This window comes from Channa argus, chromosome 21 (assembly GCF_033026475.1).
Source record: "Channa argus isolate prfri chromosome 21, Channa argus male v1.0, whole genome shotgun sequence".
Taxonomy (NCBI): domain Eukaryota; kingdom Metazoa; phylum Chordata; class Actinopteri; order Anabantiformes; family Channidae; genus Channa; species Channa argus.
The window spans coordinates 18,723,945-18,736,011 of NC_090217.1; the positions used below are offsets into that span (position 1 = coordinate 18,723,945).

Below are 12,067 nucleotides of genomic sequence, written 5' to 3' on the forward strand. Positions count from 1 at the left end.
CTGTTACTACGTAAGCCTTAACTTTGACCCTTTTTTCCCATTGTTCAAGTGGAAGGTGGGATTTGCTTCCTAAGGGGAGGTGTTACACACAGGCATTCACGTAGCGCATGGTCTGAAAGTATGGGGTCAAATGGCAGAGTTTGGGGATGAACAATAACAATATGGCTTTGTGGATTCAGATGTGGGAGAAATGTAAACACTCCAAGCCACGAGGACGCCGGTAAATGCAGTAATGTCTCTTGAAGGAGCTGACATTTGAAGACGTAGCTTCAAAGTGTCTGGGGTATATATGGGTGCAGAGCTGCTTGCATAGCCCACGACCCCTCTGTAAGATTCCTAGGCAATGCATTGTCCAAGTAGGCCGTCTAAATCATTTCCCATGACTTGGAGGTTTAGCCAGTGAATTACAGAGCAACAAAAGTGGCCCCCCTTCCACACATGTTTCAAAATGGAGAGAGGTGTATTTATTCATGTTCAGCACATATAGAATTTGTACTCATCAGCCCAAGTGAAGCGTGTCAAAGTGAGGAATGATGTCAAGGAAATCTAAAAGAACAAGGAAACAGTTGCAGGAGATTGTTATTGGAGAGCATCAAAATGAGCAACTTCCCTGACCGGGAATCGAATCCTGGCCGCGGCGGTGAGAGCGCCGAATCCTAGCCACTAGACCATCAAGGAGAGTCAAGAGGAGAAAGAACGAGAATGAAAACTATATAACCCAGTAGTCAGGCTCCCACAAATTTGGTCGTTACACCTCGTTATTTCGCATTTGAAAGCAGCAGAGGCTTGCTGCCGGTCAGCATTCCCTGAGCGAGACACCTAGCCGCTACAGCATAGGGGGTCTCAGGTCCAACTTTGGTATTCACAAAATGTATAATACAACGATTGCACTTTTGAAAGGTTAAATATTGTTGTCAAATTCATTGGCCTCTCTATAAAACAAGTCCGTTATCTCATTTGAATTCCATTTTCACTGCAACAGCAACTTTAGTAATAATTCCTAATAATTATTGCGCCTCCTGTAAATGAAAAAAAAATGGTTGACAGCTCCTTTTGTTCGACCCATGTTCTGTAAATAAGTCTACCCTCTGTTTAGGTCAAGATTTCTAATGTGGAGCTTCTTTGACGCTCCCTGACATTGTGGCCGATGTGTGATTTGCGCTGTCAAAGTTCAGTCATCCCAGGAAAGCAGCCCACCTCCAATCTTTGAGTAGTTGTGGGCGAGTGGTCAAGGCGATGGACTTGAAATCCATTGGGGTTTCCCCGCGCAGGTTAGAATCCTGTCAGCTACGTATGCCTCCCTTTTGGCCCTTTCTTCCCAGTGTTCCAGTGATAATGGGTTTCTCCAGGGAGATAACACGTGCAGACATTTCCAACGCACCTGAGCTGAATTAAGCGGCAAAAACAAATAATGTTCCTGATGGACTTTAGCAGCAAGGCCTGTGACTATTGATCTCGTATTATTTGAGTTTTCTGTGCAACAACTAAGTAAATATAGATTGATGACAATTTTGTGGAGCTTCCTTGATGCTCCCTGACATTGTGGCCGATGTGTGATTTACGCTGTCAAAGTTCAGTCATCCCAGGAAAGCAGCCCACCTCCAATCTTTGAGTAGTTGTGGCCGAGTGGTCAAGGCGATGGACTTGAAATCCATTGGGGTTTCCCAGCGCAGGTTCGAATCCTGTCAGCAACGTACGCCTCCCTTTTGGCCCTTTCTTCCCAGTGTTCCAGTGATAATGGGTTTCTCCAGGGAGATAACACGTGCAGACATTTCCAACGCACCTGAGCTGAATTAAGCGGCAAAAACAAATAATGTTCCTGATGGACTGTAGCAGCAAGGCTTGTGACTATTGATCTCGTATTATTTGAGTTTTCTGTGCAACAGCTAAGTAAATATAGATTGATGACAATTTTGGCTCCTGTTGTGATCCAAACGAGCGGTTGACCTGCTCCTTATGTCGCAGTCTCTTTTGACTGATGCCATGTAAAAAATTGGCGCGTGCTTTCTAGAGGCCAAGAGTTTACCAGCGCAGGTTCACATTCTGTTACTACGTAAACCTTAACTTTGACCCTTTTTTCCCATTGTTCAAGTGGAAGGTGGGAGTTGCTTCCTAAGGGGAGGTGTTACACACAGGCATTCACGTAGCGCATGGTCTGAAAGTATGGGGTCAAATGGCAGAGTTTGGGGATGAACAATAACAATATGGCTTTGTGGATTCAGATGTGGGAGAAATGTAAACACTCCAAGCCACGAGGACGCCGGTAAATGCAGTAATGTCTCTGGAAGGAGCTGACATTTGAAGATGTACCTTCAAAGTGTCGGGGGTATATATGGGTGCAGAGCTGCTTGCATAGCCCACGACCCCTCTGTGGGATTCCTAGGCAATGCATTGTCCAAGTAGGCCGTCTAAATCATTTCCCATGACTTGGAGGTTTAGCCAGTGAATTACAGAGCAACAAAAGTGGCCCCCCTTCCACACATGTTTCAAAATGGAGAGAGGTGTATTTATTCATGTTCAGCACATATAGAATTTGTACTCATCAGCCCAACTGAAGCGTGTCAAAGTGAGGAATGATGTCAAGGAAATCTAAAAGAACGAGGAAACAGTTGCAGCAGATTGTTATTGGAGAGCATCAAAATGAGCAAATTCCCTGACCGGGAATCGAACCCGGGCCGCGGCGGTGAGAGCGCCGAATCCTAGCCACTAGACCATCAGGGAGAGTCAAGAAAAGAAAGAACAAGAATGAAAACAATATAACCCAGTAGTCAGGCTCCCACAAGTTTGGTCGTTACACCTCGTTATTTCGCATTGGAAAGCAGCCCGGCTTGAGTCTTTGAGTAGTTGTGGCCGAGTGGTCAAGGCGATGGACTCGAAATCCATTGGGGTTTCCCTGCGCAGGTTCGAATCCTGTCAGCTACGTATGCCTCCCTTTCTTCTCAGTGTTCCAGTGATAATGGGTTTCTCCAGAGAGATAACACGTGCAAACATTTCCAACGCACCTGAGCTGAATTAAGCGGCAAAAACAAATAATGTTCCTGATGGACTTTAGCAGCAAGGCCTGTGACTATTGATCTCGTATTATTTGAGTTTTCTGTGCAACAGCTAAGTAAATATAGATTGATGACAATTTTGGCTCCTGTTGTGATCCAATCGAGCGGTTGACCTGCTCCTTATGTCGCAGTCTCTTTTGACTGATGCCATGTAAAAAACTTGGCGCATTCTTTCGGCCAAGAGTTCACATGTGTACTGTCCCTGACGGTTCTTGACGTCATCCCCGCTTAGAGGCTTCATATGTCAAAGTCCAACTGTTCCAGGACAGCATCCTATGTTCCCGTTGGATTCAGTTTCGTCCCCGTGCTCAACCCCATAGACTCGACGTGCACTGGAGATTAGCAGCGCAGGTTCACATCCTGTTACTACGTAAGCCTTAACTTTGACCCTTTTTTCCCATTGTTCAAGTGGAAGGTGGGATTTGCTTCCTAAGGGGAGGTGTTACACACAGGCATTCACGTAGCGCATGGTCTGAAAGTATGGGGTCAAATGGCAGAGTTTGGGGATGAACAATAACAATATGGCTTTGTGGATTCAGATGTGGGAGAAATGTAAACACTCCAAGCCACGAGGACGCCGGTAAATGCAGTAATGTCTCTGGAAGGAGCTGACATTTGAAGACGTAGCTTCAAAGTGTCGGGGGTATATATGGGTGCAGAGCTGCTTGCATAGCCCACGACCCCTCTGTGGGATTCCTAGGCAATGCATTGTCCAAGTAGGCCGTCTAAATCATTTCCCATGACTTGGAGGTTTAGCCAGTGAATTACAGAGCAACAAAAGTGGCCCCCCTTCCACACATGTTTCAAAATTGAGAGAGGTGAATTTATTCATGTTCAGTACATATAGAATTTGTACTCATCAGCCCAACTGAAGCGTGTCAAAGTGAGGAATGATGTCAAGGAAATCTAAAAGAACGAGGAAACAGTTGCAGGAGATTGTTATTGGAGGGCATCAAAATCAGCAAATTCCCTGACCGGGAATCGACCTGGGCCGCGGCGGTGAGAGCGCCGAATCCTAGCCACTAGACCATCAGGGAGAGTCAAGAGAAGAAACAACGAGAATGAAAACAATATAACCCAGTAGTCAGGCTCCAACAAGTTTGGTCGTTACACCTCGTTATTTCGCATTGGAAAGCAGCCCGGCTTGAGTCTTTGAGTAGTTGTGGCCGAGTGGTCAAGGCGATGGACTCGAAATCCATTGGGGTTTCCCCGCGCATGTTGGAATCCTGCCAGCTACGTATCCCTCCCTTTTGGCCCTTTCTTCCCAGTGTTCCAGTGATAATGGCTTTCTCCAGGGATATAACGCATGCAGACATTCCCAACGCTCCTGAATTCCTAGCCAATGCATTGTCCAAGTAGGCCTTCTAAATCATTTCCCATGACTTGGAGGTTTAGTCAATGAATTACAGCAAAACCCCTCAAAACTGTCAATCCATCAGCCGGGTCTGTATGCAAGTTGGGATCCTCCGTTTTTATACCAGCTGCTACATTGGCAACTGTACGTTGTTCTTTAAAATGTGATGGGGAGCAACAAAAGCGGGCCCCCTTCTATACATCTTTCAACATTGAGAGAGGTGTATTTATTCATCTTCAGTTCATATAGAATTTGTACTTATCAGCCAAACTGAAGTGTGTCAAAGTGTGGAATGATGTGATGGAGATCTAAAAGCACAAGGAAACAGTTGCAGGAGATTGTTATTGGAGAGCATCAATGTGATCTAATTCCCTGACCGGGAATCGAACCCGGGCCGCGGCGGTGAGAGCGCCGAATCCTAGCCACTAGACCATCAGGGAGAGTCAAGACGGGAAGGAGCGAGAATGAAAACTATATAACCCAGTAGTCAGGCTCCCACAAATTTGGTCGTTACACCTCGTTATTTCGCATTGGAAAGCAGCAGAGGCTTGCTGCCGGTCAGCATTCCCTGAGCGAGACTCCTAGCCGCTACAGTATAGGGGGTCTCAGGTCCAACTTTGGTATTCCCAAGATGTATAATACAACGATTGCACTTTTGAAAGGTTAAATATTGTTGTCAAATTCATTGGCCTCTCTATAAAACAAGTCCGTTATCTCATTTGAATTCCATTTTCAGTGCAACAGCAACTTTAGTAATAATTCCTAATAATTATTGCGCTTCCTGTAAATGAAAAAAAAAATGGTTGACAGCTCCTTTTGTTTCGACCCATGTTCTGTAAATAAGTCTACCCTCTGTTTAGGTCAAGATTTCTAATGTGGAGCTTCCTTGACGATCCCTGACATTGTGGCCGATGTGTGATTTACGCTGTCAAAGTTCAGTCATCCCAGGAAAGAAGCCCACCTCCAATCTTTGAGTAGTTGTGGCCGAGTGGTCAAGGCGATGGACTTGAAATCCATTGGGGTTTCCCCGCGCAGGTTCGAATCCTGTCAGCTACGTACGCCTTCCTTTTGGCCCTTTCTTCCCAGTGTTCCAGTGATAATGGGTTTCTCCAGGGAGATAACACGTGCAGACATTTCCAACGCACCTGAGCTGAATTAAGCGGCAAAAACAAATAATGTTCCTTATGGACTTTAGCAGCAAGGCCTGTGACTATTGATCTCGTATTATTTGAGTTTTCTGTGCAACAGCTAAGTAAATATAGATTGATGACAATTTTGGCTCCTGTTGTGATCCAAACGAGCGGTTGACCTGCTCCTTATGTCGCAGTCTCTTTTGACTGATGCCATGTAAAAAATTGGCGCGTGCTTTCTAGAGGCCAAGAGTTCACCAGCGCAGGTTCACATCCTGTTACTACGTAAGCCTTAACTTTGACCCTTTTTTCCCATTGTTCAAGTGGAAGGTGGGATTTGCTTCCTAAGGGGAGGTGTTACACACAGGCATTCACGTAGCGCATGGTCTGAAAGTATGGGGTCAAATGGCAGAGTTTGGGGATGAACAATAACAATATGGCTTTGTGGATTCAGATGTGGGAGAAATGTAAACACTCCAAGCCACGAGGACGCCGGTAAATGCAGTAATGTCTCTTGAAGGAGCTGACATTTGAAGACGTAGCTTCAAAGTGTCGGGGGTATATATGGGTGCAGAGCTGCTTGCATAGCCCACGACCCCTCTGTGGGATTCCTAGGCAATGCATTGTCCAAGTAGGCCGTCTAAATCATTTCCCATGACTTGGAGGTTTAGCCAGTGAATTACAGAGCAACAAAAGTGGCCCCCCTTCCACACATGTTTCAAAATGGAGAGAGGTGTATTTATTCATGTTCAGCACATATAGAATTTGTACTCATCAGCCCAACTGAAGCGTGTCAAAGTGAGGAATGATGTCAAGGAAATCTAAAAGAACGAGGAAACAGTTGCAGGAGATTGTTATTGGAGAGCATCAAAATGAGCAACTTCCCTGACCGGGAATCGAATCCTGGCCGCGGCGGTGAGAGCGCCGAATCCTAGCCACTAGACCATCAGGGAGAGTCAAGAGGAGAAAGAACGAGAATGAAAACAATATAACCCAGTAGTCAGGCTCCGACAAGTTTGGTCGTTACACCTCGTTAGTTCGCATTGGAAAGCAGCCCGGCTTGAGTCTTTGAGTAGTTGTGGCCGAGTGGTCAAGGCGATGGACTCGAAATCCATTGGGGTTTCCCCGCGCAGGTTGGAATCCTGCCAGCTACGTATCCCTCCCTTTTGGCCCTTTCTTCCCAGTGTTCCAGTGATAATGGGTTTCTTCAGGGAGATAACGCATGCAGACATTCCCAACGCTCCTGAATTCCTAGCCAATGCATTGTCCAAGTAGGCCTTCTAAATCATTACCCATGACTTGGAGGTTTAGTCAATGAATTACAGCAAAACCCCTCAAAACTGTCAATCCATCAGCCGGGTCTGTATGCAAGTTGGGATCCTCCGTTTTTATACCAGCTGCTACATTGGCAACTGTACGTTGTTCTTTAAAATGTGATGGGGAGCAACAAAAGCGGGCCCCCTTCTATACATCTTTCAACATTGAGAGAGGTGTATTTATTCATCTTCAGTTCATATAGAATTTGTACTTATCAGCCCAACTGAAGTGTGTCAAAGTGTGGAATGATGTGATGGAGATCTAAAAGCACAAGGAAACAGTTGCAGGAGATTGTTATTGGAGAGCATCAATGTGATCTAATTCCCTGACCGGGAATCGAACCCGGGCCGCGGCGGTGAGAGCGCCGAATCCTAGCCACTAGACCATCAGGGAGAGTCAAGACTGGAAGGAGCGAGAATGAAAACTATATAACCCAGTAGTCAGGCTCCCACAAATTTGGTCGTTACACCTCGTTATTTCGCATTGGAAAGAATCAGAGGCTTGCTGCCGGTCAGCATTCCCTGAGCGAGACTCCTAGCCGCTACAGTATAGGGGGTCTCAGGTCCAACTTTGGTATTCACAAAATGTATAATACAACGATTGCACTTTTGAAAGGTTAAATATTGTTGTCAAATTCATTGGCCTCTCTATAAAACAAGTCCGTTATCTCATTTGAATTTCATTTTCAGTGCAACAGCAACTTTAGTAATAATTCCTAATAATTATTGCGCCTCCTGTAAATGAAAAAAAAAATGGTTGACAGCTCCTTTTGTTTCGACCCATGTTCTGTAAATAAGTCTACCCTCTGTTTAGGTCAAGATTTCTAATGTGGAGCTTCCTTGACGCTCCCTGACATTGTGGCCGATGTGTGATTTGCGCTGTCAAAGTTCAGTCATCCCAGGAAAGCAACCCATCTCAAATCTTTGAGTAGTTGTGGCCGAGTGGTCAAGGCGATGGACTTGAAATCCATTGGGGTTTCCCCGCGCAGGTTCGAATCCTGTCAGCTACGTATGCCTCCCTTTTGGCCCTTTCTTCCCAGTGTTCCAGTGATAATGGGTTTCTCCAGGGAGATAACACGTGCAGATATTTCCAACGCACCTGAGCTGAATTAAGCGGCAAAAACAAATAATGTTCCTGATGGACTTTAGCAGCAAGGCCTGTGACTATTGATCTCGTATTATTTGAGTTTTCTGTGCAACAGCTAAGTAAATATAGATTGATGACAATTTTGGCTCCTGTTGTGATCCAAACGAGCGGTTGACCTGCTCCTTATGTCACAGTCTCTTTTGACTGATGCCATGAGAGCGCCGAATCCTAGCCACTAGACCATCAGGGAGAGTCAAGACGGGAAGGAGCGAGAATGAAAACTATATAACCCAGTAGTCAGGCTCCCACAAATTTGGTCCTTACACCTCGTTATTTCGCATTGGAAAGCAGCAGAGGCTTGCTGCCGGTCAGCATTCCCTGAGCGAGACTCCTAGCCGCTACAGTATAGGGGGTCTCAGGTCCAACTTTGATATTCACAAAATGTATAATACAACGATTGCACTTTTGAAAGGTTAAATATTGTTGTCAAATTCACTGGCCTCTCTATAAAACAAGTCCGTTATCTCATTTGAATTCCATTTTCAGTGCAACAGCAACTTTAGTAATAATTCCTAATAATTATTGCGCCTCCTGTAAATGAAAAAAAATGGTTGACAGCTCCTTTTGTTTCGACCCATGTTCTGTAAATAAGTCTACCCTCTGTTTAGGTCAAGATTTCTAATGTGGAGCTTCCTTGACGCTCCCTGACATTGTGGCCGATGTGTGATTTACGCTGTCAAAGTTCAGTCATCCCACGAAAGCAGCCCACCTCTAATCTTTGAGTAGTTGTGGCCGAGTGGTCAAGGCGATGGACTTGAAATCCATTGGGGTTTCCCCGCGCAGGTTCAAATCCTGTCAGCTACGTACGCCTCCCTTTTGGCCCTTTCTTCCCAGTGTTCCAGTGATAATGGGTTTCTCCAGGGAGATAACACGTGCAGACATTTCCAACGCACCTGAGCTGAATTAAGCGGCAAAAACAAATAATGTTCCTGATGGACTTTAGCAGCAAGGCCTGTGACTATTGATCTCGTATTATTTGAGTTTTCTGTGCAACAGCTAAGTAAATATAGATTGATGACAATTTTGTCTCCTGTTGTGATCCAAACGAGCGGTTGACCTGCTCCTTATGTCGCAGTCTCTTTTGACTGATGCCATGTAAAAAATTGGCGCGTGCTTTCTAGAGGCCAAGAGTTCACCAGCGCAGGTTCACATCCTGTTACTACGTAAGCCTTAACTTTGACCCTTTTTTCCCATTGTTCAAGTGGAAGGTGGGATTTGCTTCCTAAGGGGAGGTGTTACACACAGGCATTCACGTAGCGCATGGTCTGAAAGTATGGGGTCAAATGGCAGAGTTTGGGGATGAACAATAACAATATGGCTTTGTGGATTCAGATGTGGGAGAAATGTAAACACTCCAAGCCACGAGGACGCCGGTAAATGCAGTAATGTCTCTGGAAGGAGCTGACATTTGAAGACGTAGCTTCAAAGTGTCGGGGGTATATATGGGTGCAGAGCTGCTTGCATAGCCCACGACCCCTCTGTGGGATTCCTAGGCAATGCATTGTCCAAGTAGGCCGTCTAAATCATTTCCCATGACTTGGAGGTTTAGCCAGTGAATTACAGAGCAACAAAAGTGGCCCCCCTTCCACACATGTTTCAAAATGGAGAGAGGTGTATTTATTCATGTTCAGCACATATAGAATTTGTACTCATCAGCCCAACTGAAGCGTGTCAAAGTGAGGAATGATGTCAAGGAAATCTAAAAGAACGAGGAAACAGTTGCAGGAGATTGTTATTGGAGAGCATCAAAATGAGCAACTTCCCTGACCGGGAATCGAATCCTGGCCGCGGCGGTGAGAGCGCCGAATCCTAGCCACTAGACCATCAGGGAGAGTCAAGAGGAGAAAGAACGAGAATGAAAACAATATAACCCAGTAGTCAGGCTCCGACAAGTTTGGTCGTTACACCTCGTTAGTTCGCATTGGAAAGCAGCCCGGCTTGAGTCTTTGAGTAGTTGTGGCCGAGTGGTCAAGGCGATGGACTCGAAATCCATTGGGGTTTCCCCGCGCAGGTTGGAATCCTGCCAGCTACGTATCCCTCCCTTTTGGCCCTTTCTTCCCAGTGTTCCAGTGATAATGGGTTTCTTCAGGGAGATAACGCATGCAGACATTCCCAACGCTCCTGAATTCCTAGCCAATGCATTGTCCAAGTAGGCCTTCTAAATCATTACCCATGACTTGGAGGTTTAGTCAATGAATTACAGCAAAACCCCTCAAAACTGTCAATCCATCAGCCGGGTCTGTATGCAAGTTGGGATCCTCCGTTTTTATACCAGCTGCTACATTGGCAACTGTACGTTGTTCTTTAAAATGTGATGGGGAGCAACAAAAGCGGGCCCCCTTCTATACATCTTTCAACATTGAGAGAGGTGTATTTATTCATCTTCAGTTCATATAGAATTTGTACTTATCAGCCCAACTGAAGTGTGTCAAAGTGTGGAATGATGTGATGGAGATCTAAAAGCACAAGGAAACAGTTGCAGGAGATTGTTATTGGAGAGCATCAATGTGATCTAATTCCCTGACCGGGAATCGAACCCGGGCCGCGGCGGTGAGAGCGCCGAATCCTAGCCACTAGACCATCAGGGAGAGTCAAGACTGGAAGGAGCGAGAATGAAAACTATATAACCCAGTAGTCAGGCTCCCACAAATTTGGTCGTTACACCTCGTTATTTCGCATTGGAAAGAAGCAGAGGCTTGCTGCCGGTCAGCATTCCCTGAGCGAGACTCCTAGCCGCTACAGTATAGGGGGTCTCAGGTCCAACTTTGGTATTCACAAAATGTATAATACAACGATTGCACTTTTGAAAGGTTAAATATTGTTGTCAAATTCATTGGCCTCTCTATAAAACAAGTCCGTTATCTCATTTGAATTCCATTTTCAGTGCAACAGCAACTTTAGTAATAATTCCTAATAATTATTGCGCCTCCTGTAAATGAAAAAAAAAATGGTTGACAGCTCCTTTTGTTTCGACCCATGTTCTGTAAATAAGTCTACCCTCTGTTTAGGTCAAGATTTCTAATGTGGAGCTTCCTTGACGCTCCCTGACATTGTGGCCGATGTGTGATTTACGCTGTCAAAGTTCAGTCATCCCAGGAAAGCAGCCCACCTCCAATCTTTGAGTAGTTGTGGCCGAGTGGTCAAGGCGATGGACTTGAAATCCATTGGGGTTTCCCCGCGCAGGTTCGAATCCTGTCAGCTACGTACGCCTCCCTTTTGGCCCTTTCTTCCCAGTGTTCCAGTGATAATGGGTTTCTCCAGGGAGATAACACGTGCAGACATTTCCAACGCACCTGAGCTGAATTAAGCGGCAAAAACAAATAATGTTCCTGATGGACTTTAGCAGCAAGGCCTGTGACTATTGATCTCGTATTATTTGAGTTTTCTGTGCAACAGCTAAGTAAATATAGATTGATGACAATTTTGGCTCCTGTTGTGATCCAAACGAGCGGTTGACCTGCTCCTTATGTCGCAGTCTCTTTTGACTGATGCCATGTAAAAAACTTGGCGCGTGCTTTCTAGAGGCCAAGAGTTCACCAGCGTAGGTTCACATCCTGTTACTACGTAAGCCTTAACTTTGACCCTTTTTTCCCATTGTTCAAGTGGAAGGTGGGATTTGCTTCCTAAGGGGAGGTGCTACACACACGCATTCACGTAGCGCATGGTCTGAAAGTATGGGGTCAAATGGCAGAGTTTGGGGATGAACAATAACAATATGGCTTTGTGGATTCAGATGTGGGAGAAATGTAAACACTCCAAGCCACGAGGACGCCGGTAAATGCAGTAATATCTCTGGAAGGAGCTGACATTTGAAGACGTAGCTTCAAAGTGTCGGGGGTATATATGGGTACAGAGCTGCTTGCATAGCCCACGACCCCTCTGTGGGATTCCTAGGCAATGCATTGTCCAAGTAGGCCGTCTAAATCATTTCCCATGACTTGGAGGTTTAGCCAGTGAATTACAGAGCAACAAAAGTGGCCCCCCTTCCACACATGTTTCAAAATTGAGAGAGGTGTATTTATTCATGTTCAGTACATATAGAATTTGTACTCATCAGCCTAACTGAA

General features: G+C 45.5%; 14 non-coding genes across 14 annotated transcripts; 10 read left to right on the forward strand and 4 right to left on the reverse strand.

Moving 5' to 3' along the window:
- The first annotated feature begins 1,210 nt into the window (after positions 1-1,210).
- Positions 1,211-1,292, forward strand: trnas-uga (transfer RNA serine (anticodon UGA)). Its single transcript has one exon. It is a non-coding gene; the product is annotated as a tRNA-Ser (tRNA).
- A 323-nt stretch (positions 1,293-1,615) lies between these two features.
- trnas-uga (transfer RNA serine (anticodon UGA)) lies at positions 1,616-1,694 on the forward strand. The gene has a single exon. It is a non-coding gene; the product is annotated as a tRNA-Ser (tRNA).
- Positions 1,695-2,649: 955 nt separating this feature from the next.
- trnae-cuc (transfer RNA glutamic acid (anticodon CUC)) lies at positions 2,650-2,721 on the reverse strand. The gene has a single exon. It is a non-coding gene; the product is annotated as a tRNA-Glu (tRNA).
- A 119-nt stretch (positions 2,722-2,840) lies between these two features.
- On the forward strand, positions 2,841-2,922 carry trnas-cga (transfer RNA serine (anticodon CGA)). The gene has a single exon. It is a non-coding gene; the product is annotated as a tRNA-Ser (tRNA).
- Positions 2,923-4,209: 1,287 nt separating this feature from the next.
- Positions 4,210-4,291, forward strand: trnas-cga (transfer RNA serine (anticodon CGA)). The gene has a single exon. It is a non-coding gene; the product is annotated as a tRNA-Ser (tRNA).
- Positions 4,292-4,775: 484 nt separating this feature from the next.
- trnae-cuc (transfer RNA glutamic acid (anticodon CUC)) lies at positions 4,776-4,847 on the reverse strand. The gene has a single exon. It is a non-coding gene; the product is annotated as a tRNA-Glu (tRNA).
- A 534-nt stretch (positions 4,848-5,381) lies between these two features.
- trnas-uga (transfer RNA serine (anticodon UGA)) lies at positions 5,382-5,463 on the forward strand. The gene has a single exon. It is a non-coding gene; the product is annotated as a tRNA-Ser (tRNA).
- A 1,146-nt stretch (positions 5,464-6,609) lies between these two features.
- trnas-cga (transfer RNA serine (anticodon CGA)) lies at positions 6,610-6,691 on the forward strand. Its single transcript has one exon. It is a non-coding gene; the product is annotated as a tRNA-Ser (tRNA).
- Positions 6,692-7,175: 484 nt separating this feature from the next.
- On the reverse strand, positions 7,176-7,247 carry trnae-cuc (transfer RNA glutamic acid (anticodon CUC)). The gene has a single exon. It is a non-coding gene; the product is annotated as a tRNA-Glu (tRNA).
- A 534-nt stretch (positions 7,248-7,781) lies between these two features.
- Positions 7,782-7,863, forward strand: trnas-uga (transfer RNA serine (anticodon UGA)). Its single transcript has one exon. It is a non-coding gene; the product is annotated as a tRNA-Ser (tRNA).
- An 859-nt stretch (positions 7,864-8,722) lies between these two features.
- Positions 8,723-8,804, forward strand: trnas-uga (transfer RNA serine (anticodon UGA)). Its single transcript has one exon. It is a non-coding gene; the product is annotated as a tRNA-Ser (tRNA).
- A 1,146-nt stretch (positions 8,805-9,950) lies between these two features.
- Positions 9,951-10,032, forward strand: trnas-cga (transfer RNA serine (anticodon CGA)). The gene has a single exon. It is a non-coding gene; the product is annotated as a tRNA-Ser (tRNA).
- A 484-nt stretch (positions 10,033-10,516) lies between these two features.
- Positions 10,517-10,588, reverse strand: trnae-cuc (transfer RNA glutamic acid (anticodon CUC)). The gene has a single exon. It is a non-coding gene; the product is annotated as a tRNA-Glu (tRNA).
- Positions 10,589-11,122: 534 nt separating this feature from the next.
- trnas-uga (transfer RNA serine (anticodon UGA)) lies at positions 11,123-11,204 on the forward strand. The gene has a single exon. It is a non-coding gene; the product is annotated as a tRNA-Ser (tRNA).
- The last annotated feature ends 863 nt before the right edge of the window (positions 11,205-12,067 follow it).